Raw genomic sequence first — 27,964 nt, 5'->3', positions numbered from 1 at the left:
CTCCGAGAAGGTACTGTAAGCGGACACGTGGATATTTACCTGTCAAATTATCTCACTGTCATCGTGCCATTCCAGCGAGTCCACTGGACTGCAGTTACGTGGAGTGACCGTCCTCGGTGATTTTAGTTTCGTGGGCATTAGGGAGTGGTCAAAGGGATATTTGTTTGCCTAAAATTTCAGCTTCCAGAGGTGGAGATCGCATCGGAGGTTATAAAGGTTCAGGTAACAGTTGCTAACTTACGTAACCTCACCAAGCTGAAGCTACAGTACCGAATTTTTTATGGAAAAAATTAAAAAAAACAGAACCTTAGATTTTCAAGAAAAAACATTGATGTTGGTTTCTGTACGTTGATGAATCTTTCGTTGTATTCCTTCGTGGAAAAGAACGACTCTCACAATTTCTAAATTTTCAGTATGGTATTAATTGTAATAAAAACTGACTGCGAAAAAACAGAAGGAAAGTCATACATCAGTTTTCGATGTACAGCTACTTAGAAAAGCCAACGAATCCTTAGGGCATAAAATCTACTCACATCAATAGATGCCTTCAAAGAAATTCCTTTCACCATTCCAAGTAGAAAAGAGGAATTCTCAAACGGTTGTTGAACCGGGCTAAAACAGTGCTTGGAGAACGAAATTGCTCATTAAGAACTGCTTTCAGAAGGAATGTCTCCTCTGGCAAAGGTGTAAGCAAGACGGTACGCAGTAAAATGTCTGGAGTTTCTGGTGAAAAAGAACCAACTAAAGGGGAAATTTTTCTCCCATTCCTATAAAGGGTCACAGATCTCTTAAGCAGAGTACTAAGAAGACCAGATTCTGATACAGTGTTAAAACTAACAAGAAAGGTTAGTGAGTATTTGTACACTGCAAAGGACTTACGCCCGCCACTTGGCACAGCAGAGTATGTAACATCCCCTCCATTTGTCGTCAAGTGTACATGGGATGTACAAAAGGAAGCCCTAACACCCGAGTTCAGGAACATAAGAGCAATTGTCGTGCGAGGATCGCGGATAAAACGGCAGTAATAGATCATACATTGGGTCCAAATTCGGTTCCACATCATTATAGTTTTGTCACTATCCAGCCATAACTAGTGTAGCACACACATAGAAACAAGGAGGGCTCATGTTAGAAAAGTAGAGGCCCATAGGCCGTCATGGGACCTAAAACTGAGAGAAGCTGTTCCCACTACAATACGAAGCTTGAAATTAAGAGTCTGGCATTTCAGATTTTTATCTTCTATAGAGAAACTTGACCAATGATGTGAGACATCGATTACACGCCACAAACAAAACATCGGGTATGGGGTTAAACTCCATATGTATTTAGAGCCTTTTGTATTGTAATTTACGTGGTAAAAATACACACTGTTTCAAAGCATCAGTATACTGACAATCTCTCTCAAACGCGGCGTTTCAGGTACGACTTGTTACAGTGAAATGATTGCAAACTGTACATCGGCAGTTAGAGGGTTCACGTGTTTGATACTTTCCGCATTATAGCTTGTGTACTATGAATACATACCCTCAAAACGCTACAGCACAAAGATAATCTATCGCAAGTGTGTCTTTCTGGAAGAATTTTTCATAGTTAAAAATTCACTCGTAGGTACAGCCGGTACAGAGTGAATACCATGTAACTAAAGTTCTACTGCCCTGCTGAAGCTGTAGCGCAGATGATAAAATTGTGAACTGTATAATAGAAAGGTGGCAGATTCGCGTCTGACTGCTTCAAAATTTATTATCATCTTTTGTTTTTTGCGTCTTACTTCGCACTCGTACTTTAGTAGAAGCACTGTAATAGTCGGCATTCTTTATCGTGAAGAATGTATTTGCTGTATATCTTGTTGCATAGGCCAACGCCCATTATATTTTCCCAATTGTGAGATATTTTAATGTGATCGCTGGTCTAGGACAGAAAGTAAACACGAGATACATACTGATAGTTTTTGCTTTATGGAAAATACACAAAGCCGGAAAAAAATTGGTACATATTTTGAGATTTTCAATATACTCAAGATTTATTGTTGCAACAGTGCATAGAGGGTACATGGAATGCTTACATTTACAGATCAATAGCATAAGCGTTCTGAGGAACCAAGCAACCATACTGAAACTCCGACATTCGTACGTGGTGGACCCTCTACGGAGGAAATTGAGGCCTTGACTCTGACGTCCAGTCGACCGTAGAGATGGCGAAGACTGCCCTGGGATACTTTATGCAACCCCAGATCGGCCTGTTTACGTAGTTCTGTAAGAGCTGTCGGTTGACGAGTCGGATGAGTAATTTTTCGTCCCATCGTATCTCAAACGTACTCGATTGGAGGTAAGTCCAGAGATCTTGCTCGCCAGGAAAGTTTCTGCGCGCCTGACAGAGCACATCGAGTTTCACGGGCAGTGTGTGGACGAGCAGTATCGTGTTGGAATAACACGTCGCCTCCCTGTTGCAAAAACGGCGAAAGAGCGGGTCTAACAACAATGTGCACGTACCGAGAGTTTCTTACAGTCCCCTCCACCGAAACATCAAAAGTGAATGTTAACTAGCTGCAGCTTTTCGCATCCCAAACCATAAGGCCTTGGGTGTGATCAGTGTGTCTTGGACGAATGCATTCTATGAGACTCCGGTCACCTGGTCTCGTATGCGCAAATGACCACCGCCTGCGTGCAGGCAGATTCTGCTTTCATCGCTGAAGACCACAGTGCACCGTTTCATCTTCCAAGTGATTGAGCTCTGCACGTCGATGTCGTGGCGTGATGGAAGATGGGCTAGAGGTGTGCGTGCCCTTTGTCACACTGCTAACAACCGGTTCCCAAAGGTCCCTCAAAAGCCCTTTACCCGTGCTGTGGACAGTTGTACGATCAGCCACTGCCAACCTTTCAATACGACGATCGTAGAGAGCGTCTGTCTTGCATGGAAGTCCATAACCTCGTCTACTAGTGTGAGAACGATCACGTGACCACTGATATCAGCACCGTTGCACAAATTCCGCAGCACGTCCAACTTGTGTCAGTTCTCCGAAAGCACCATCCCGCCACTTGGAAGGCCACAATTTGACCTCTTTGAGACTAACTCAGTTGGCTGTAGGAAGCACGACTCGATATCCATGGCACAGTTGCCTGTTACTTCAAATTCTTGCACCACACTGAGCCTTCTGGTTGTGAGAATTCCCCATTAAAGGTAGACACAGATGGCGATCTTGCAAGCATGCCATTAAGCTGTCTATTGGTGAACGAGGTAGAAATCTTTGTAGGTGTACTAGTTGTTTTTGCGACACTGTATGTACCTATCTCTGTTTTTTGCAGTGCCTCTCTTTCTTATTGCTAAATATCTTTACCAGCGACAGTGAGCAACTTCGAAAAAGTCTCCTCTTCTGTCTTTATCAAATTACAAAACAAATTTCGATCTTGAAATCTACGTTAAGGAGGGTACTTAAGAGTAATGGTAGTTAGTACGATATCAAAAATAGGGATATTACGTGTATGCAAACTAACATTGGACGCTGTACTTCAACCACATTCAATTTCAAACCGAGAATGAGATCGAGATACAACTGAGTTAATGAATAATTTACACAATTTTGTTTCTCAGAACGTCGTACAACGTTATGTACTTTTCCTAATCTGCAATGTGTTGTTTAAGCCGTGAATCTTCCAGAATCCAGATTATTCTTCGCGGTTCTCTTTGTTCTTCGTTGACAATCTCTAACTGAGCTAATGCAGCTGTTTTACGTGCTTCCGTGCTCCTAAATAAACTGTGTGATTTGCGTCCTGGCCGCAACTGAGGCAGCTGCAGACCCCAGTGGTCGCAAGTAACGATGAGGAGCACTTTCGGTGAGATATGGCAGGCCATTTCAGGGCGTACAGCATCCACAACAGACACGACGACCAGCGGGCTTCGCGATGAGAACCAAGTCCCTTGTAAGGCGGCTGCAGTACTAAATGAAGCACACACCTCCATTTATTTCCTACTACAGGCTCCGTAACACACGACGATTCCGCATCTCGGCAGCGGTCTAATGACATCGCGAATCGACCGACACTTTGATACATATACTCAGTTGATGAGATTGTTGAAGCTTCTTATGTGAATCTTCATAGATTCTTAAAATTCTTATGATTTCAAGATGAAAATTTATGCAGAGGTCACGATCTAACGCCCAGAAATCACCTGTCACCAAAGATGCATATAGCGGCGATGTTTTACTGTGGGGGCCTGCGACCTCCTTCTTGTTTATCTCTGTTCCTGCTGGTGCAGTAAGCGTCTAACTAGAAGTTATCGACTAGAAATGACTTTTGTCTCTTTGTTTATGCAGTTGCACGTGTTCAACCCATCTCTCTACTTTTATTACTTTTGGCGGATAACTATATTTGGTTCTATAATTTATCTCTTTCGTAATGTGTCAGAAGAGCAAGTCATTTTAAGTAAGATAATCATTTGAATTTTAAACACCGTGTAGATAAGTGACTTAGCGTATACAATGGTTCGTCTTTCTTAATCGAGACGTGATGCCTCGTGTTGCCTTGTCTGAACCATTCCACGTCCGAACATTTAAGCACGAGAGTGGGTAACGAATGCTTTTGGTACCTGATTAATCTCTTTGCCTGTAATTCAGACTGCTATACGCAAAACAGGACTCGGGTTTCAACGCAACTTCAAAGACCGTGGAATTTGCAATGCACATGCAGCCCCTACATGTGTTGCAAATGTTTCTGGATAACCCTCTCCATTAAGAATGGAACCATGAACTTCAGATTTTATTGACTTATCACAAATTGCTAACTGTAATTCGATAACCTATACAAGAAAGCTGCAACAGTTTGCAAAACTGCCATGAACAAGATCCCACGAAAACAATATGAGTGGGTGGCTACGATAAATTATATAGCTTTGGATGTATGAATTAAACAGCGCCTTCAACATGTTGTTGTCAAAGACGAATGTCTCTGGAGATATACCTCAACAAAATCAAAAAATCAGAATCTATGTTTAATGAACAAACAGATTTTGCAAGCCATAGTTATTTCAGTAACTTAAGAGACCTATTCTAAAGTTATTTCTTGCATATGTCAGTTGTTTATGGTTATATCTTTAGCACTACGAATAAATTCATCTTTGACAACACCATGTAAAAAAAAAAAAAGAAAACATCTGTGAAGTGTTTATAAACATGTGTGTGCAAATGTATATCCAGAATGAAGTGACATGTACTAAAACAACGGAGAAAAGTATGTTTGCCGGTACCAAAGCGTTGAAAATGCTTTCCTTGGATTATGAGTTAAGTTTAAACTTTTCGACTATTTTGCACATATTTCCCGCGTTCGACTTAAGAAATTCATAACCCATCATTAAATCTTTTCGTGACAGGAATATGTGTTTCACATCATTCAGGAGAAGGAATAAAACATGTATAAAGACAAAGTACCCACAGGATCCGAAATGCATCGTGTAGTTAATAAAACACGAAAAAATGTGACTGACGGCGTTGTTTATTTCATACCTCCAATGTTTTGAATACAGTCACGTTTTAAACTGCAAAATATGGACAAAATTAAATTATATAGCTGACGTAACACATAGAACCACGGTGTAATTATAACAGGATTTTCTTGCTTTCCAAAAATCGTAAACAGGACGCAACAGCGGTGGGATTAAGTGGAAAAGGCGCAAGAACACACGGGCTTTGAGTGTCAGGGGGCGAATTCACCACTCACTCACAGTTCCTAACTAAAGACTCGCTACTGGACTGCAGAGTGGATGTCTCCGGGTTAATTGAGAAAATGGCGCCGTTCCAAGACCTTCAAAGTTCGCACTCTCCGTAAAGCTGCAGAGCTAATTACATAAATGGGTCTTGAATTATGACTGCCGCTAAACGTTAATCAAAGGATGCCCGGTGCTGAATCATCTAACTTTCGACTCAGGTTTGCTTATGGTAACTTGTTACAAGCTTCATGTTACGAACAGTTATTACTGTCTACGTGCATTAAGATTATATGACAGCGATGGAATTATGCACTGCATTTAATTTAAAATGCGAGCGTTCAACATTGTTGTAATATTTACTAATAACACAATTATAATTGAATAGTTCGCTGATTTTCATTCTTACATGTGATTTTCTAATAACTGTTAACCGGTGTTAGGCTCTAGTGTGTCACACGTTAGCGTGTAGCTTCATACAGGAGCCTTAGCAAGAGTAGCCACTGCACGTCATTGCCCTTTCATGGTTATTACACTCTAAGAAATAAAAAAATAAAATAAAATGAAACATAACAAAGAAAACGACGCACCAAGAAGGAATAAATTGGGTGATTTTTTCAAATGGTTCAAATGGCTCTGAGCACTTGGGACTTAACATCTGAGGTCAACAGTCCCCTAGAACTTAGAACTACTTAAACCTAACTAACCTAAGGACATCACACACATCCATGCCCGAGGCAGGATTCGAACCTGCGACCGTAGCAGCCGCGCGGTTCTGGACTGAAGCGCCTAGAACCGCTCGGCCACTGAAGCCGGCGGTGATTTTTTTTTAATTTGACGGAATTTTTGGATGTACTCCTGAGGGATATGGTGCCAAATTATGCCCAACTGGCGCATTAGATCGTCAAAATCCCGAGATGGTCTAAGCGTCCTGCCCATAATGCGTCTCAGCTGGGAGGAGAGCCGGCGATCTTGCTCGCCAATAGATGGTTTGGCAAGCACGAGGACAAGTAGTAAATCCTCTCACCTTGAGCGGTCGAGCATTATCTTGCTGAAATGTAAGACCAGAATGGGCTGCCATGAAGGGAAACAAAACGAGGCGTACGAGTAGAATATCGCAACGTACCGTGTGCTATAGAGGTGCCGCGGATGACGACCATAGTGGTTCTGCTATGAAATGAAATGGCACCCCAGGCTATCTCTCCAGGTTTCCAGCACTGTATACCACCACTCTGCGGGACGTCTCCCGACGCGTCTTCACTAGTCATCGGGGCTCAGTTCAAAGCAGGATGCATCGTAGTAGACTATTCTCCTCCAATCAGTAAGATTCCAGGCCTCCTACCACAGCACAAAAGTTCTCGGCTGCATGAACTATTCCCGATATTCGATTTTATTTATTTATATTGATTGGGGTTCCATGAAACCAATATAATCCACTATTTCGTTGACATTATTAATGTAAACGTGCCCCTGAGCGTAAAGAAAGATTAACGGCTTTTGTAAACGTTACGCTAAAACCAGTTACGTTGAAAATTTGATCCAAATACAACGCTTATAAGCACAGTAGTTCCGTAGGCAGAAGGCACTGGCAAATACAACGATGTAATTGTTCATTTTACGCTGTTAAATTTCACGAAATTGTCAATAAAATTTTAAGAAATCGTCAATTTCACGATTTTTAAATGGTAGATTGAGTCGTCGGCGTAATGAGGCCAGTCAATAAGGGCCAGGAAAGATCGAATGTGGGAAATAATTTGAGCAGCCGAAATTTTTTGTACAGTGGTATTAGGGTGTGCAATGATCAATACAAGATATCCTGACCTGTGGGGGCTGAACGTGGGAGTGGGAGCGCGTTTGAAGGTCACCTTCGCACATTTTTCTTGAGAAATTCGAAAAGGACGCCCTTTATCCCTGCAATAAATGTCCTCCAAAAAGGTCTTGTTAGTTTTTCATTAAGACCAATAGTTTTCGCATAGCGAGTGATAGAATATGAAAACCTCACACATGTTTCTTGAATGCTGGAGAAGCAATGCGTGTTGCATTAAACGACATCAGTAGGACCAGCTAGATCGCTCTGTGTATGGCATAGCGTGCTAGCAGACCCACCTCAATGCAGCCAAGTGATATTCGGAAACCCTCTTCTGTCGGTCCACTGTGTGGCAGCACGGACTTACGGTATAATCAGTCTTAAGTCCCACACGTCCGACGCCATTGTGGCCACATGGACGATAAGCTGCCGCCTGTCGGAACGTGCGTCGCGGCGCGGATGGTGTATTTCGGCGTGATGAGAGCCACATGTATCGAGTTCACGTGGGTCTCTACTGTTGTGGAAGATTCACTGGTGACTCATGCTCCGAATTCTGGAAAATATTGTCGGATCAAAAGGATACGGTGAGGCACTCGGCTGGTTATCATCACCTCTACGCTCCGAAACCCTCTGGTTGCGGATTAGAGCAGCATATTTATTTCAAAATAAACGAGTTGGAGGATATTTTGATATGATGGTAACTATGATGTCAGACTAACATTCAGTAAGAAAATGAATAGCCTTACTCAGTGCGGTACCGTTGTGGAAGAAAATCTCGTGCCTAAACGTTAATTCAAACGCCGGAAAACACTACATAAGTGGCTGCATATTTCAACAGTGTCTGATCAGTGAGGCACAAACTGCCACTCACTTTTATTTTATTAACTCCTTTTCTCTGATTGACGAGCATAGTTTCAGAACATCAGCAAACTGACTTGCGGTTACGTCTGATCATAACCCTATTCAGCCATTACCCATTCACTACTAAATGAAAGCCTCCTCTATCGCTTTCCATGCACTATAATCTTGAGTGATAGGGGTCTATGCAGCTAAAGCATGTTTTGTAATCCCACTGCCCCATCTTTCATTACATCGTCGTCTCACCCTTTTCCTTGTATGTTGCAACGCAGCAAAAACAACTTCCTTGGTTCTTCCACCATGCATTCTGATGGCTACATATCGGTCCATCTTGTAACCATTTGAGTTGCATTACGGATACAGTTATATGCTCCATTCTTATTCAGTGCTCCATCAGTTTTCTTGTATCTACGACGAATCGTCAACATGAGTTACCCCAATGCTCGCTGAGTAACCATCAGTTTTCGAATGGTTCCTCCACTGAGATGAAAGGTCACACTGCCATAAACCAGAAGTGTGTGTACAATTTTATTATATACTTTTCTTTTCAGATATATTTTGTTTGGAAATGTGTCATTATTCTCTGTATGTTTCCTAACAGTTCCAGATTACAGGCAATTTCAATTTCTACGAAACTTAGTAGCCACATGAAAATGCCATTATAGATAAAGGAGGGTGCACCACAAAATTCGGCTCAAATAACTAACATTATTTACAGGAATTATTATTACATATTTTCTGCACTTAATTTACCATTAATTTTGCAAGAACTTGGCGAAGATTGGACGTTTTGTGTATGTATATGTTAGTATTGCTATGGAATTTACTTGCATAGTTTCGTGTGCAGTTTCTCTGTGTGTTCACAATATATTTTCCATCATCAGACTAATTACGTAAGTATATTCGAGCAGACGCTTTGTCAGTTGTTTGTTGTGACATATGCTTCGCACAACTGAACTGAGTCATCGTTTTATTCACTGCACGATTAACGCTTAGGGAATTACTTTTTCATTCTTGTGTTAAGTCTCCGAGAAGTGAATAACTTGAATTCTCACTTAATGAGGATTTTTATTTCTTCCGTTTATCGATATCACTATTCAGGCTCCGAGATTTGATATAGAACTAATTCATGTGCTCATTTCATTCAGTCTTGAGTGGCTGCATATGTTGAATTGGTAGCACTGATTCGTTCTTATGCTGAGAGTCTTAGACATTTTTACGTCATGTTTCATTCGTCACCTTTCATTTTCTCTAAAGCCGGTATCAAAGATCTATGGTAGTGTCAGTGTATGTGATTGCAGGCTTTCTCGGAAATTCCAATGACAAAACACTCTTGGTGATCAGCTGAGTGATGCCATCGTCTTGTGGCAAAGTTTCTAACCCATTATTATCAGACGCAGACTTCGCCTGAAGGTGATGGGTACGAAACTCTTCGAAACGTTGCGACAAAACGATGCCACCACTCGGCTGATCACCAAGAATATTTTATCATTGACTGAGACAAGAGACAATATTTCCATGTTACAAAATAAACGGCAGCTTTCAATTTTGATCGTTATATCACATACCTATATGGAAGAAAGTCACTTGCCTAATCCTTAAGTTAACGATCTATCCCAATTTCTTCCCGTGACAAGTGGCTTAAGAAATTATTTTAAAATAAATTTAACACTGAATCTCAACGTTAAGTACGACTTCTGATTGTACAAGAATGGGATAGGAAAACAACCACGAACTTTTCGGTATTCGCCTTAATTAACTTGGGGAAACAATGGGAAAATTAAATCTGGATGAGCCAACGGCAATTTGAACCGTGCTCCACCCGGATACAAATTCATCCGCTTTGCTCACTCTGCAAACTAGAGGCAACAAACTTAAAAATTTGGAATTGGAATGTACTACAGTATAATGTACTATAATACTAGAGTTGTTGAATAGATTTCTCGAGGGAACATTTTTGTTACCAGAAATATTTTGTGGAATATGGAATCTGTTCAATAACATCATCAGAATACCTTCTTCCACATTTTGCCATTTTAATAATACAAAAAGCATAGTTATCTCTCTCTCTCTCTCTCTCTCTCTCTCTCTCTCTCTCCCTCTGTGTGTGTGTGTGTGTGTGTGTGTGTGTGTGTAGCTAGTTTGTTTCATGGTATTATGATTATAACGCTCAGAATTAAAATCTGCCGTTTACTTCTTAACATGGAAATATACGCCTCCAAATAATGGTTTCAAAACTTTGCGACACGACGATGGTATCACTCAGCTGATCACCAAGAGTATTTTGTGACTGGAACAGCCGAGAAAGCCTGCAATCACATTTTGAGTTTCCATGCAATCTTTCATAAATTAATGGAGTCAATGGATTTTTAATGAACAACGTGAGCTACTACAAACTGTCTATAATAAACAGTTTGCGTTTATTGAAAACATTATCGATCCATTACGCCGCCATGGTAGAACAAACGAAATTACATTTGTTTCTGTTGAACATTTGCCGTCCAGTGTTACGTACTGGTTTCTGTTAATCAAACATTGTTCGAAACGTAACATATATTATAAGAAGGGGGAGCACAGATTAGCGGAAGATCTGGTAGGAAATCGACCGTACCCATCTGGAAGGAATCATCCCGGCATTTGCCTCATCAGGTTTAACGAAATCATGGACAACCTAAATCTGGATGGCCGAGCGGCGATTCGAACCGTCGTCCTCCTGAAAGATATTATAAGACACTCCACATTATAGATACCTGCGCCATAGCTGAAATTTCTCGAGACAAACATGATCAAAGCGCGCAGTACTTAAAACAAAAAAGAGTAAAATTGAAGATTGATTTGGAATGGGTCCACAGCTATTAAAACTGACATTTTCCAAGTACAGCTATAAGAAAAAATTAAAAAACAACATAAAATAAATTGATAGGCATGAATAAAAATTACCATATTTAACAAAAATACAGAATTTTGTTAAAATTACACCCATTCTTCATGTTACTCAATTTGGCCTGTACTGTCAGCCACCTGCAAAACATCGAACGTTTTCATTGTTCTGAAACCTCAACTCAGTAATAGAACATTAAATTCAGGAATTCAGGAAAATTGTGGCCCGCTGAACACTCACTATAAAGCTGTACTAGCCGACCAGCCTGATGACACACTGAAAAGCCCTCTGTAATTCTGGAGAATCCTGTAATATCATTCCCATCAGCTCGTAAATTTAGGGCTCTGCAGACAGATCAGCTAAGCCATATTATTTGAATGCAAAATACAATGATATCTGCATATAATGCACACTTTGGTGAGTCCTGTTACCTGAGCAGGAAGAAAAGTGCGTTGAATTTTACGCTACTTGTAGACGAGTTGTAAAGTCCCCCCTCATGCTGGGGTAAGCGGATGTAGGACAACTAGGCGGTTGATTAACGAGTTGCAGCTAATAGTCTGCCCCCCCAGGCACTCTGCCATCCGCCACCACACGGCTCTGCTCCTCAAGATTGTGAGGCAGCTTGATAGGGAACAGCAAAGTCAAATACTTGACTGGCTGAAAATTTTTTTCTTAGCTGTTGTATTCGCCAATTCTTTACCGTGAATTTTCATATGGCTGAGATCTAACAGGATGACACGCCCTTCCCCATTTCTCGTCGGCAGTGTATGGTGCAATTCTATACCTGCTTTTTACAAATGCTGTATAGTCTGCGGAGTATCCACGATATTGGAAGAATCCGTTAGTAAAATAAATCTGAAATTAGGGATTTTCTATAAACATCTTCACAGGTTAACACAACTGCCTCTTTTTAGTTTACTGTGACAGATATTCATAATATCAGTGACATAGTAAAGGTTCTGATGTGCCCCAGGTTCGTTCAGTCTGGACAACGCAAAGTATCTGGCATGTTCCGCTAACTCAAATTTCATCTTTAGATCCAGTCTACTATTAGGTGTTCGATAATGTTTTAGACTGAGCGTAGCATAGCAGTCCCGTCCCACATAAGCTATGTCTTGTATACAGAGTGTACGTCAAGATAGAAAGGGTGTTCCGTTGTCGATACAGGCAACCTCTACAAGTCGCCAAAAAGTAGGTAATGTTGAGTGCTGTTGATGAGAGTCCCTCAGCAGTGATGACATGGTTGAACATATACGGTAACATGTCATGGAAAACGTATTAAAATTACGGCTATCAGCAGATACTTGGCAGAGATACCTCCATTCGACAGTCTGTAGCAAACAAGTATTGTTTTCTCTGTTGCTACAGACAATTACTGCTGACGTTCTATCATCTGAAGTCGGTCGATGACGTCTTAAACGGGTAACTTCTTGTAGAACGTGTGTGTGATTGTGACGGAAAATAAACTAATTTCAGAGGAAGCATTTGAAGAATCACTAACGTCTCCAGTAGACCAAAGCGTTGTTCTTTCCGAACCAAAACTATAAGCTTATGTGGTGCATGGAATGCAATTGTCTACGAGACAGTTTTAATCTGCCAGGAAGTTTCATATTAGCGCACACTTCGCTCCAGAGTGAAAATCTCATTCTGGAAACATCTCCCAGGCTGTGGCTAAGCCATGTCTCCTCAATATTCTTTCTCTTAGGAGTGCTAGTTCTGCAAGTTTCGCAGGAGAGCTTCTGTAAAGTTTGGAAGGTAGGAGACGAGGTAGTGGCAGAAGAAAGGCTGTGAGGATGGGGCGTGATTCGTGCTTGGGTAGTTCAGTTGGTAAAGCTCTTGCCCGCGAAAGGCAAAGGTCCCGGGTTCGAGTCTCGGTCCGGCAGACAGTTTTAATCTGCCAGGAAGTTTCATATTAGCTCACACTCCGCTGCAAAGTGAAAATCTCTTTCCGTCCACGAGACAGTTGCACAGATACTGTTCAGCTCACAAAAAATCTTCTGCTGATTTTGCAGTGGAAGGTACTACACCGTAAGTGCAGTTATGATCTAGCTCCCAAAGATCTCTGTAGTTTGTGAACGGAACAAATTTTGAGGACCACATTTTCACATCTAGGAAAACGCGCAGATGTCTATTATAGACTTGTTCCATTCCAGTACAGCAGGCCTCTTAGACTCAGGAAAAGAAAAGTTAATTCCACGGTATGAAAACAGATTCTTTTGCCGTTTCTAATAAATATTTCGAGTCTACTGTTTACAGAAGAAAATATAGTGACTGCATCATGAAGAGCTGCCAGGGGAAAAATAATAATCATTTAAGTATGAATATTGCCAGTAAGCCTTGTAACTTAGGTGGGGACGTGTGATACAAACCGCTTTCGTCAGTTCAGTAGGATCTCACAGAAATTGAGAAACTGCTGATTACACGCTCACTGGTTGCGAATGGATGTTCAGGGGCAACGCAGTTGCATACCATCTATAAGCAAAGGGGCCCAAATGCCGTAGATAGAGGCCCTCCAGTCAGGCAAAGCAGAATTCCAGGCACGACAGAATTCCAGACAGAGAAGAGTTCCAGAAAGCAGTCTCAGATGGGTAATAGCCTACAGTAGATGCTACGACAGTGAGCATTATGCTCACAGGGGAACAGTCCCAGGTGTAAATCAACAATCTTGATTGAACTTGGCGGTATGGAGTGCGATCAAAATTATACAATATGTATTTTTTCGTTTTTACCTCATTGCACTTTTAAGGGTTAGAACACATTCCTAAAGTCAAATTGATACATTAGGTTTAGCGGAAATACCTTCACAAACATAATATATAAAAATGTGTTTCATATAAAAACTTAAATTTAATTAACGTTCTTGAAAACTGTATAATTAGCTTTTGTAATAATGTGTAATACTTCTACAACCTGTGTAACAATTTTTGTGACAGATTCTGCAAAACACTCGACCAACATTAACTGATTTTAAAAATGAAAACTTTTGTTATACATACTTCAAGAAGCTGTCACGTAACGCGCGTCCATGTCTAATAAAGTTCGGTTCTGAAAGATCGTTACAGTAACTAAGCTGTACACAGTGTGCTGTCAGAGCATTTTCAACCTACTTCATTAAAATATCTTCACTCTTTATTGCTCTAATTATTTGTTCTACTTGTTTTATGTTTTGAATTGTTGTATTATATTTTACATTAATGCTTCATTTTAGTCTACATTTCACAGATGTGAATTTGTTAATTGAAAATTATGATTCGAAAACCTTGGCTGAAAGAATTTATTACTCCTACTAATGACTGCAGCTTGTTCATATTGCTTCTCGAGTGGAGATTGGCATGATAATCATTCAACAGTACTAGGTCAGAAAATCTTCTCTCAAAGTTCTCTCAACAGCGAGTGCCATAGTTCTTCCTGCAGCAGCACTTGTTCCACCGAGCCCTTTGGGGTCACCTTATGAACAAGCTCCTTGTCCTCAGTGATGACGCTGACAGCTCTTCCTTCATAGTGATTACCTCAAGAATCTGTCAATAATACACAAAAGGAAAACTTTTTTTAGATTCTTTTTGGCATGGTCGGATATTAGTTTACCAGATTTTGAGCCGTCAGAAAAAGATTTCGGACTTCAAACAAAGATTTTTAAAAATCTCCGTCCAAACCATAAAAAAGGGAGATGTGAGCGATCGACCTACGGACGAGGAACTTGTTAATCTGGTGACCCTAAATGGCTCGACAACAGGTGCAGTTGTTTGATGTATGCGGCTTCTGATGTTGGAAGATCATTGTGAGAAGATGTTGAGATCTAAATTAGCTGAATGATTATGATGTCAGTCTCCACTTGAAAAACAATAGTGTCAAACTGCAGTCAGTAATACATAATTCGTAATCTTAGCCAAATTTTTCAAGTGTACTGAAATATACCTGGTACAAATGAGGATATTTAAAAGATTGTCCACCACAGTTTGAGAATTCTGTTTAATTTTGTTTTATATTGTGTTCTGCGGTGTATATTATACGCGAAGAGATTTCGTTCATTTTATGAGAATGGTATAAAAAATGTTTTAAGCATTTACTTACAGATAATTATTACTGTAGGATTTCATATCTTAAATGAGTTATTATTTTCTCTCAACAAAATATACATATGTAAGACGGAAACCTAAGAAAACAAAATAAAAGATCATGCACTTAAAACAAACAACAGTTTAAAACATAAAACTAAAATAAGTAAAACAATTAATTACAATAATAATAAACGTTTAGATTTTTTAATTCCGTATGTTGACAGTACTTTTACAGCAAACTGTGTCTAGCTTATTTTCCTAAAATGATATTTCTGAAATCGGCTTTGTTACACATGGTTGCAAGTGGCATGAAAGCTTCTTTACCTTATGCTCTAACAAATGTTTTCATTTTTCAAAATAAGTTAATGGTTGTTCGGTATTTTGTAGAATTTCAAATTATAATAAATGTTCGTTATACAGTTTTCAAGAACGTTAATTAAATTTCTAATTTTATAAGAAACAGTTTTTGTATATCATAATTTTGAAGACATCCCCTCTAAATCTAATATGCCTAATTATCTCTCAAGGTGTGTTTTCTCACCTTAAAAGTTAAATTGGGTAAAAAACTGAAAACTACGTATTGAATTATTCTGAGCCCTCTAGATACCAGTGAAGTTTCATGAAGATCGTTTATTTACTCCCGGTAATGGTCCCTTATCAGTTAACCTTGGACACCACCAAGGGATTGTAAAGCTAGTTTTGTGTACCTCTGGACTAGGGTTACTGGTTTTCAGAGTACATTTGTCTCCATGTTTCGGTACCTATGCCTGTACGTTTCTGCGAGTCATCAGTTTTCTGACTCATTTGACGCGGCCCGTCTCGAATTCCATTCCTGCGTCAAGTTTTCAACCTCAGAACAATACCGGCAACCTGCGTCCTCAACTATTTGCCGCATGTTATTCCTTGACATTATGAGTGGGAGCAGATACATTTGTGGACAAAACCTTACATAAAGTTCGCAAACTTTCCTTAGTGCCATCTTCAGAGCAATCTAAAATGATATTCAGTGTGTCACACTCATTGCACATCACCGTATTTTTCAGAGCTCATTCGCTCTAGTTGAATAAAACTCTGAAGCGAAAATCTTAGTTGGTCATGTCAATTTACATAACCATCTAAGTTTTCCACTTTAACGTTTTATTTAACTGCAGCCAATTAGCTCTAAAAATACCACGATGTGGAATGGGTGCCACACATTGATCAAAATCTTAGACTGGTCTGGTGATGTCTCGTTAATGAGACGCAATCAGTAAAGAAAATTTGCGAACTTGTAGGATTTTATCCACACATATTTTATTCGCTAGATGTGTTCCAATCTCAATCTTTCCCTATGGTTTTTACCCTCTTTATCTCCCTCTAGTGCCATTGAAGTTATTCCCTGATGGCTTAACAGGTGTCCTGTCATACAATCCCTTCTTCATTTCAGAGTTTCCCATACATTGCTTTCCTCGTCGGTACTACTAAGACTCTCCTAATTCGCTCCAGTATCAGTCCACCTAGATTTCAACATTATTCTGGAGCACAATGTCTCAATTGCTTTGAATCTCCTCTGTTCCGGTTTCCCTACAGTCCATGTCTCGCTGTCATACACTGCTGTGCTCCAAACTTACGTTCTCAGAAATTTCTTCCTCAAATTAATGATTGATACTAGCATATTTCTCATGACTAGGAATAACCTTTTTCCCAGTGCTAGTCAGCTTTTTACTTCCTCCTTGTTCTGCTTATCGTGGATTATTTTGCTGCCTAGGCAGCAGGATTCCTCAACTTCGTCTACTTCGTGATCCGCAAATCTGATGTTAAATCTCCCGCTGTTCTCATTTCTGCTACTTCTAATCACTTCTGTCTTTTCGTTTTACTTTCAATCCATATTCTATACGCGTCATACTGGTCATTCCATTCAACAAATCCTGTAATTCTTCTTCACTTCAACTGAAGATAGCAAGCGAATCTTATCATTTGTGTCCTTTCACCGTGTATTTTAACTCCCCTCCTGAACCTTTCTTTTATTTCCGTCAATGCTACTGTGGTGTATTGATTGAACAATACGCGCAAAAGATTGCATCATTGTCTTACAGCATTTTTAATCCGATTGCTTCATTCTTGGTCTTCCACTGTTTTTGTTCCTTCTTGATTCTTGAACGTATTATATATTACCTTATAGCATACCCCTATTTTTCTCAGAATTTGAAAATCTTGCCCATTTTACACTGTCAAACGCTTTTTCCAGGTCAGCAAATCCTGTGAACGTGTATTGATTTCTCTTCAGTATTGTTTGCATTATCATACATCGTCAGAACTGCCTCTTTCGAGCCTTTACCTTTCCTAAAGGCAGCCTGGTTGTCATCTAACAGATCTTCAATTTTCTTTTCCATTATTCTGTATATTATTCTTGTCACTAACTTGGATGCATGCGCTGTTAAACTGATCGTGGGATAATTCCAGTTGAGTGGTGCCTCTCAGAGCAGCAACAGCGCATCAGAATACTATGATTTGGCACACTTTCTCAAAAAATGTGACTTACATTTCGTCCGTGTGCTTTAGCTTCAACTCTTATATGTCATGTGCGTCTTTGTAGCTGTCAGGCCGTCTTTAGCATAGACAAGAACTGTGACTGCTGTGTTCAGATGCTGACTGAGATGCAGACCCTTGGCTCATAGCTCCAGATGGTATGGGCTTCGGTCACACAGCTTGAGGCTGTTGCTAATTGACATCACTGTGGGGGCCAGATGGGGCGATATGAGGGACGTCAAGGACAACCCACATGCCTCCCCATCTGTCCGCTACTGTGGCTGCCCCGGGTACTGCCCGCACTGTGGTTGCTCCCCCACCCACGGTCGAATGGGAGGACCTTCCAAGATGTGGCTAGCACTCGAAAGACTTCCCCAGGGAGTGATCGGAGGTGCTCCCTACTTCGTCTGACCAGTTGATTTCGTGCGTTGTCTGCGGCTGAGGATGTACCTGGGCCAGATGAAGTCGAGTCGCTCGCACTGTTCCAGAGGAATCCTCTCGGCCTGCGAATTCCGGCCATTCATATAGAGTGGGATTACGGGTAGTATGAGGCTTCAATGTTATGTTTGTAATAAGGCCCCTTGGGGATGTGGTTGCGAGGGAAGGAATGAATGCAGTGTGCACTCTGTATGCGTATGAGGAAGCGTCATTCCATATGTGGAATTGAGTGGTGTAGTGCAGTGGTTAGTACAATGGACTCACTTTCGGGAGGACAACTGTTCAAAACAGCGCCCAGCCGTACTGATTTAATTTCTTTGTAAATTCCGTAAAACGCTTAAGACATATTCCGGGATGGTTCCTTCCAAAAGGCACGGCCGGTTTCCTTCTCCATACTTCTCTAATACAAGCATGTGCTGTAATGACTTCTAATCTCAGCCTCATCCTCCTCCACCACCACCACAACCACCACCACCACCACCACCACCACCCCCATAAGATGTGGAACGGATATGTCGGAATGCCTTGAAGAGCGCAGGGTGCAGCCAACTGCAGATGGTGGCTCATGTTGGTACCAACGATGTGTGTCGATTTCGATCTAAAGAGATTCTCTCTGGTTTCGGCAGTTAGCTGAAGTAACAAAGACTACCAGTCTTGGTTGCGAGATGAAGTCGGAGGTGACTATCTGTAGCATCGTCAATAAAAGCGACTGTTTTCCTTTGGTACAAAGCCGAGTGGAGGCTCAGACGGTTCTGCGATCGTGTGAGTTCCTCGAGTTGCGCTATAGGGTGTTGGGTTTCTGGGTTCCTGTAAATAGATCAGGCCACTATGGGTTACACAGGTAGCGAGTTGTGATGCTGGGTAGAGGGGACTGGGAAGTTTTCTCGGTTAGAGGGTCTCGGAAAAGAGAAGAAAGTATGCCAGTTTCGAAGTATGGAGGATAAACACTGGAAGAGGAAGTCAATATTGTACTTGTAAACTGTCTTAGCTGTGATCGGAAACAACCACAACTCCAAGCGCTAATAGAAAGCATTCTACCTCAAATAAGTAAGGCCATAAAAAGCTGCCTAAAGCCGGAAATAGGTTAAGGCGAAATTTTTTGTAAGGTCCTAACTGTAATACAGATTAAATGCAGTTGGTGGTGGAGTATTTATTGCTGTCAGGACTAATTTACCCTGCACTCAAATTCTAGTAGACAGTTCCTGTGAGAGAGTGTTTCTGTGTGGATAGAGGCTAGTCCCTGTGTGGATAGAAGTTATACTTGACAACAGGAATAAATTAATAATTGGTTCCTTTTACCGAATTCCCGACTCACATGATACGATTGCTGAACAGTTCAAAGAAAACTCGAGTGTCATTTCAAATAGGGACCCCATTCATACAATCATAGCTCGCGGTAACTTCAATCTAACCTCGATGTGTTGGCAAAAATACGTGTTTAAAGTCGGTGGTAGGCATAAAACGTCGTCCTAAATCAGGGAATGCTCTCTCAGGAAATTGTGTTTAACAATTACTTCAGGAGCCGTCTCGAAGTGTAAATGTTTGCGAAAACGTATCTGACCTCTTAGCAACAAATAATCCTGACCAAACACGAATCATCATGACCGATACACGGATTAGTGACATAAGGTTGTCGTAGCGAGACAGGATACCGTAACATGCAAACGCACCAAAAACAAAATGCAAAATACATCTATTGAAAACAGCAGACAAAAATTCGCTTGACACCTTTCTAAAAAGAAGTCTTTAGCCCTTCCACTCTGACTACGTAAGAGTAAACAGATGTGTTTAAAATTCAAAGAAATAGTATCGACGGCAACTGAGAGATATATATTAGAACATTATTGCAGAACCAACGAAAAAAGAATGGCAAATTTAAAAGAACACAAAACTTCCAAGATTGGCGAAGTTGTACTCAAGTTAGAAATGTTGCGCGAACTTAACTGCGAAATGCTTTTCATACTTCCCACAACGAAACTATGTCTCGAAATCTGGCAGCAAGCCCAAAGGAATTCTGGTCGTATGTAAAGTGCACTTGTGGCAAGACGCAATCAATACCCTCACTGAACGATAGCAGTGATAATGCTATTAATGACAGCGCTATTAAAGCAGAGTTATGAAACATTCTCTTCGGAAATTCCTTTACAAAAGAGGACGAAGCAAAAACTCCAGAATTCGAATCAAGGATTCCTGCAAACGTGAGTAACTTAGAATCAGATATCCTAGGCGTATCGAAGGACCTTAAAATGCTTAAGAAAAGTAAGGATTCCGATCCAGATTGTATGCCAGTTATTAATTTTGGAGTATGCTAATACAAGAACCCCTTAGTTAGAAGTCATATGCAACTGCTTGCTTGTAGAAAGATCCATATCCAGAGACTGAAACTTGCACAAGTCACACCAATACGCAAGAAAGAAAAATGAATAATCCACTGAACTATAGGTCCCTGTCACGATTTGCAGTCGGATTTAGGAACATATACTGTTTTCGAACATTATGGACCATCCCAAACAAAACTATTTATTGACAAAAAGCCAGCACGGATTCAGAAAATACTTTTCTTGTAAAACACAACTAGCTCTTTATTCACACGATGTAATGAATACTATCGGCCGGGGAACTTAAATTGATTTTATATTTTTTTAGATTTACAGAAGGCTTTGACGCCATTACTCACAAGCGACTTCTATTTAAACTGTGTACCTATGGAGTACCGTCTCAGTTGCAGGGCTGGATTCATGATTTGCTGTCAGAAAGGTCAGAGTTCGTAATAACTGGCGGGAAGACGTCGAGTGAAACAGAAGTAATATCTGATGTTCCTCAAGGAAACCTTATAGGCCATTTGATGTTTCTGATCTATATAAACCATTTAGGAGACAATTTTATCAGTTATCTCTGATTGTTTGTAGATGATGCTGTCATTTACCGTCATGTGAAGTCATCACATGATCAAAACGAACAGTGAAATCACTTAATCAAGATATCTGGGTGGTACAAAAGGGGCAGTTGACTCTAAATCATGAAAAGTTGTAAGGTGTCAGGCAAATCCAACACCTTCCACGAAAACCCTGACATGATAAGCAAATCCAGTAGTATGTCACATAGCTCCCAATAAATCGTGACATTAAATTAACTAAAGAAATACGAGTAACGAGTGAACAAAAGGAATACCACAGACTAACACAAGAACGCATAAATGCATGTCATACCTTCCCACCGTGAGACAGACGCAGTTCCGAGAGGAGAAACGAGAGCAGAATCCGAGAGCAGAACCGTGTTAAGCTAGAAGGCCCTACGATAAAGGACGGACTCGACACCCACGTCGCCAGCTAACCACTAGGACAACGCCAGCTGCAAGTTTTGCGTGAGACATTTTCGCATCTCTGTTACGTTAGGACCACCCCCCAGCCCATGTTAAAAGATAGACCCCTTCAGAAGAACAGTATAGATCTTACGATAACGCTAAAAGGACCACACCAGCTGCAAGTTTTAGTGTGAGACTTTTTCGCGTCTCTGTTACGTTGCAAACTTTAAAAACTTTGTCCCACCACGAAAAGTATAACATTTCTCATTGGATAGACAGAATTTTTGTAGGAGGAGCTTAAGGTTAACATTAATAACCTGACTGGTCATATGAAAACACAGTCAGATAGTTTTTTTGAACCAACTTCGGTAAATGGTAGTAAGGAGAAGTTAGGAGAAGTTAGTTAGTTCCGAGACGGCGAGCTGGATGGCTGCTGCGAGGGCCGCCGCCCCCTGACGAACGCCAACAAGGTAATGAACGCACGCGATGCCGCATAACAGCGCATAAAGCTTCACTCAGAACTGCAGAAGTCTCATCTGTTACACCCCCTTTTTGCGTAATACTAGTGTCGATCGTCAATTAAAGCTCATGGTCTTCACATTTGCAACTTGAAGTAAAAATCTGAAACGCGATGATTTTTCTGTTATGTAGTTATTGAGAAGCCACTGTAATTTACAACAAGTTAGATAAGTAATTTTCTCTTTTGTGAAACTTAATTTAAACCTAGATTATAGATGTGATGTGGCATAGATCATCCTTCGATCCATTGTAGAACTTGGAAACCAATTCAGGGAATATTCGTTCACATGTTTGTTGAACGCAGTTGGTTTTTACCATCCTGTTTTAAAACACTTCCTTTTATCAATAGTGCAATTTATAAACAATGTTTTGTGAGTAGAATAAAATTTCCAATGGTAAACTTAACTGCTTTTTGGAAGTTACTTTACCAGCTAACTAAAAATAAGAAAGCTTTGAACCCCTTCCACTAAATTTAGTTAGTATTAATATTCTTTTACAGGGAGTGCGGTGGAGCTGACGCTGAAATAATTAAGTATTTGGTTATATAATGGCTAGTCTCACTGAACTCTTCTGAATTCTACATGTCATGTGGGGGTCTGGCGTCTCCTTACTAGCAACAGGTCCCAGGTTCAAACTAGTCAATTCCCTAAAAAACACGCTCAGAGCGTCGTTGCGCGAAAGTGGTAGGGAGACACGATATACAACAAACAGACACCACCCAGAAAATGTGAAGTCATCCATATAAGTACCAAAAGCAATCCGGTAAATTTCAGTTACACGACAAATCACTCTAAGGGTTGTTAACTAAATACGCTGGGATTACAGTTACGAATAACTTAATTTGGAACGATCACATATTTAATGTCGCGAAGAAAGCAAACCAAAGATTGTGATTTATTGGCAGAACACTAAAAATATCAGGTCTTCTAAAGAGACTACTTACGCTACTATTGTCTGCCCTCTTCTGGAGTATTGCTGTGCGGTGTGGGATCCGCATCAGATAGCTATGACAGAGGATGTCGAAAAATTTCAAACAAGGGCAGCTCTTTTTGTATTATCGCAAATTAGGGGAGATGGTAGCGCGGATACCATACACGAATTGGGATGTTAGTCATTGAAAGAATGGCACTTTTCGCTATGGCAGGGTTTTCTCACGAAATTTCTATCAGGAGCTTTCTCCTCAACGTGTGAAAATATTTTGTTGGCACCCGCCTATGTGGGAAGAAACGGTCATCATAATAAAATTTTAAAAAATCAAAGCTCGCACGCAAACTTTTAAGTACTGGAGCTTCTACAATGGAACTGTAGAGAGGTAGCTTAAAGATGGTTCGATGAACCCTCTGCCTGGCATTTAATTGTGAATTTCAGAGAAATCATTTGTCATTACTAAATTGTGATCTGAGTCTATATCCGATTCTGGGTACACCTAACATCCTGTATCTGATATCGTAATCTGTGTCTGACCATTATGTAACCTAACTAAAATCTTCTCGTATCTCCGGGTATTTTCCAAGTATGCCTCCTCCTCTTGTGTTTCTTGAACAAAGTATTCGCTGTTACTAGCTGAAATTTATCATAAAATTAAATTAATCTTTCTCCTCTCTCATTCCTAGCACCAAGCACAAATTCTTCCGTAACCCTTCCTTCTACGTCTTCTGCTACAACCGCATTCCAATCACCCATGACTGCTAGGGTCTCATCTCTTTTTACGTACTGAATTACCTGTTCAATATCCCCTTATAATTTATCTCTTCACCTTCTGCATGCTACATTGGCTTGTATACCTGAATTATTCTTGTCGGTGTAGGTTTGCTATCGATTCTGACGAGAACAGTTGTTCACAGTATCAAACTGACCGCCCTTAGTTCCTATTCACAATAAATCCTACTCTCGTTATACCATTTTCTGCTGCTGTTGGCATTATCCTACAGTTTTTCTTACCAGAAATCCTTGTCTTCTATACATTTCACTTCCCTGACACCCACTATGTTTAGACTGAACCGTTGCACTTCCCTTTTCAGATATTGTAGCTCCTCTACGACATTCAAACTTGTAAAATTTCGCGCTATCCTTTCGTTGGTTACTTTATGTTTTTTTCATGGTAACGTCCGTCTTGCTTGTCCTCCTCCGGGATATCCCAATGGGAAACTAGTCCGGAAAATTTTCGAAAATGTACAAATGTGCGTGAATTCCTAAGATGGTGGTGGTGGTGGTGGTGGTGGTTAGTGTTTAGGGTCCCGTCGACAACGAGGTCATTAGAGACGGAGCGCAAGCTCGGGTTAGGGAAGGAAATCGGCAGTGCCCTTTCAAAGGAACCATCCCGGCATTTGCCTGAAACGATTTAGGGAAATCACGGAAAACCTAAGTCAGGATGATCGGAGACGGGATTGAACCGTCGTCCGCCCGAATGCGTGTCCAGTGTGCTAACCACTGCGCCACCTCGCTTGGTAATTCCTAAGGGACGAAACTGCTGAGTTCATCGGTCCGTGGACTTAAACAATACTTAAACTACCTTTCGTTAGGAACAACACACACATCACGGCGGGAGGGGCGGAGCGATCCGTGACATGGCACCCGAGACCACGCTGCCAATCACGCGGCTGGAATCTTGTACCAATGGAGCGATAAACATGACAGTTTTTCAGTTTCAGGCCTCATGTCCTATGGATACACATTATGTGTCTAACTGCTCGTGTTTCCATTGCCTTCTGCGTCCTCATGCCGTTGACCATTGTTGATTCTTCCATCTAAAGTTTGATTATACCAGTAGAAACAGGCACTTCCATGGTTCGCGTTCTGTAGAACTTGTATCCCCGATCAAAATGAAATATTCCGCCGAGACCATATGTTCGTCATCTGTGTTTTACTCTTTGTAAAACTATAAACTAGTGTCCCTGCTCTTCTGCACGTTCTGTGTAAAAACTGAGAAAAAATAGTAAAAGCCGAAGATTAAACCAACACAGAGTCTTATTTCCCTATCATCACCTTATCTATCTCCTTACCTGACATCCGAGGCATTATGTACTGCCTCCAGTCACAGAGACCTTAGAAATCTCGGCTTGACACCGTCGCCGTCTCACTCCTGCTGTTACCCGCTCACGTGCCAAGAGACGATGACGTCAGATCCCGCTCACCCTTGAACTAAGCGTAAGCTTCTATGTAGGTATGTTGCGACTCACGTCGGGTTATTACAAACAGAAAAACTGGTGGACGCCGACCTCGGAGACGATCACTCTGGATCCCGGAGAAGTGTGGGAATACAGGCAATGCCGACCCTACGATTTACCTCAGACTGAAGAAAGGCAAACCTACTATAGAGCACTAGCAGCTTTAGAGATGGGTTTTCAGATTTTTGTCTGGAATACATTAGTCGAACTGCTCAAGGCAGCAGGAGCAAAAATCAAGGGAAACCAGATTGTAATTCTAATAGCGGAAGGACATGATAGGCAGCAGTTGAAAAAGGAATGAAAAGGGTAACAGTCACCTCGATTATTCAGTTTGTACCTGAAAGAGGTAAAGAAGAAATCTGGGGAACAAATTAAAGTTCATTGACAAGAAATTAAAAGTCTGAAGAATGTCGATGATATTTTAATTATGCCAGGGATGCGTGCGATTCGAAAGGTCAGTTTAACGGAGTGGGCAACGAAAAGAAGGTTGGAGATGAATGCCAATAAAAGTCAGTTGTTAGAACATTTAATGGAATTAAATTAGGCGACGCTGAGGGAATCAAATTATGCCACGAGACAAAAAATTAATTTGGTTATTTAGGCAGGAGAACAAAGACGACGGCAGTAGAAAGGATGGGGTATAAAATGCAGACTAGTGATAGTAAGAAAAGCACCTCCAAAAAGGAGATGTCTGTAACATCGAATATAAATTTAAGTGTTGTGAAGTCTTTCTTGAAGGTATTTCGAATGTAGCTTTGTAAAGAAATTGAAGCTGTATCATATAAGTTGAGGCTAGACAATAATAAAAGCTTTCCAGATGTGATGCTGCAGGAGCACGTTGATAATTAGAGGGGTAGATCTGAAAAGAGATACTGAATGGAATTGGATGAAAGAAATTTGTGTCACAATTTGACTAAAGGAAGGGATTAGTTCATACAACAGTGCAAAGGCATCACGGAATAACTTGGTAAAGATTGGAAGTGTAGCGGGAGGGTGGCTAAAACTATAGAGGGAGACCAAGGCGCGAATACTGTAAGCGGATTAAGATGCCTGTAGACTGTAGGCTAACGTGGCGACCTGCATCAAACAAGTCTGCTGACTGCAGACCACAGCAGTTTGTTTCCCGTGAGTTCACTGCTTTAGGGAAACGTGCTTTGCAGACTGCCGTAGCAGTTTTAAGACGGGAGTGCGGAGTGGATCCGGCAGTCGGAGGCGGCGGCGGCCACTCGGCGGGTGCGGGAGCGCGCCCTCGCCCGAGTTGTTTCGGCTGCAGGCAGCGCGGCATTCTCAGGAGGAAGGAACGGGGCAGGCGCGCTGCCAGCCAGCCCGCCGCCACATTTCGCAGACAAATGGCCGCTCTCGGCCTGTGTTTCCTGCTCTCCCGATTTGTAAGCGCTCCGGGAAATGCTTGCCAAGTCGTATCGGCCCTCCCTGCTGTCTCATCGCTCGTCAGCAACTATTCTTCCTGCTGCTGCTCCCAAACTACAGATTCAACCGGATTCTGAACGGCCGGCATCACTCTTCCTGCCTCTCCAGAGGCCACTGACGCTTTCTTCCTGTCTCATCCCTTTTATTTCGCTTTTCGTCTTTTCTGTACAGACTGCGTAACCTTTTCTTCTTCTATGTGCCACTTTTATTTTTCTTCTCCTGTCGTTTCCAAACATACTTTAACAAACAAACACACACTGGAGTTTGACATGTTATGTTTTGATACGATGGGTTTCACTCCATATACGACCTATCACCTGGCTCATATATAGAGTGGTTATAATTAAACTTTCAAAACGCTGTAGAAATAACATCACTGGTCAGAATGACCTCAAATTGCAACGTAATATTTTCGGAGAAGGGGTAAAACGCATGGCAGAAGCAAAAAACATAGTGTGAAAGTTGGTCAATAAATGGTCCTGTATGAGCCACAATACGTAAATGAAAACACCTGTCATTAGCGCAACCCATCGGAGTTGGTATAAAAACGCCGAGCTCTTCCTCCTTTCGCGTCTGCGACGTTCGCCACGATTGTCTCAGTGCAGGATCGCACTCTGCTTGTAAAGCTGTATGATGACAGTGCACATATCTCTCTGCCGAAGTTCCGGCACTGAAGGGTTTGAAAAAAATCGTTGGGAAGATCACTGCCGTGGGTCTCGATAAAATGATTCGAAAGAACTAAAAGACGGGTTCGTTTGGTGTGCAACCTGGTAGAGGGAGGAAACGATTCAACCTCAGTGGAAGCAGTGGCCACAGCAGTGCAGGAGGAGACGAGTGGAGGTGTGCAAACGTGTAGAGCACGGAGAACTGCCCGAACATTGGGCATACCAGTGAGCACGATGCGTAAAATCCTAGCAAACATCCTTCTTTGCTATCCGTTCAAAATTACCCATGTGCACGAGATGCTTCCTGTTGACCTGACAGAAAGAGAGACCTTCGCTTTGGAGTTTAGAATTTCTTGCTAGCATGGAAGTGAACAATGACTGGCCGTGGAAGATTTTGTGGACAGACGAAGTCACTTCTCGCTGGCAGGATACGTCAATACACAGAACTGTCGAATATGGGTAACAGGAAATCCACTCGTAAATCAACCAGTACAGCTTCATCCTGAAAAGGTCACTATGTGATGCAGGTTTACGGCATCATTTATCATAGGGCAATATTTTTTCGAAGAGACAGGTGCTTCTGTTCCTGTTATCCGTGCTGTTACTGGTAAGCGCTATGTCTTTTGCGCAGCCA

Source organism: Schistocerca gregaria, chromosome 2 (genome assembly GCF_023897955.1).
Source record: "Schistocerca gregaria isolate iqSchGreg1 chromosome 2, iqSchGreg1.2, whole genome shotgun sequence".
NCBI lineage: Eukaryota > Metazoa > Arthropoda > Insecta > Orthoptera > Acrididae > Schistocerca > Schistocerca gregaria.
Note: the sequence above shows the minus strand (reverse complement) of the source record.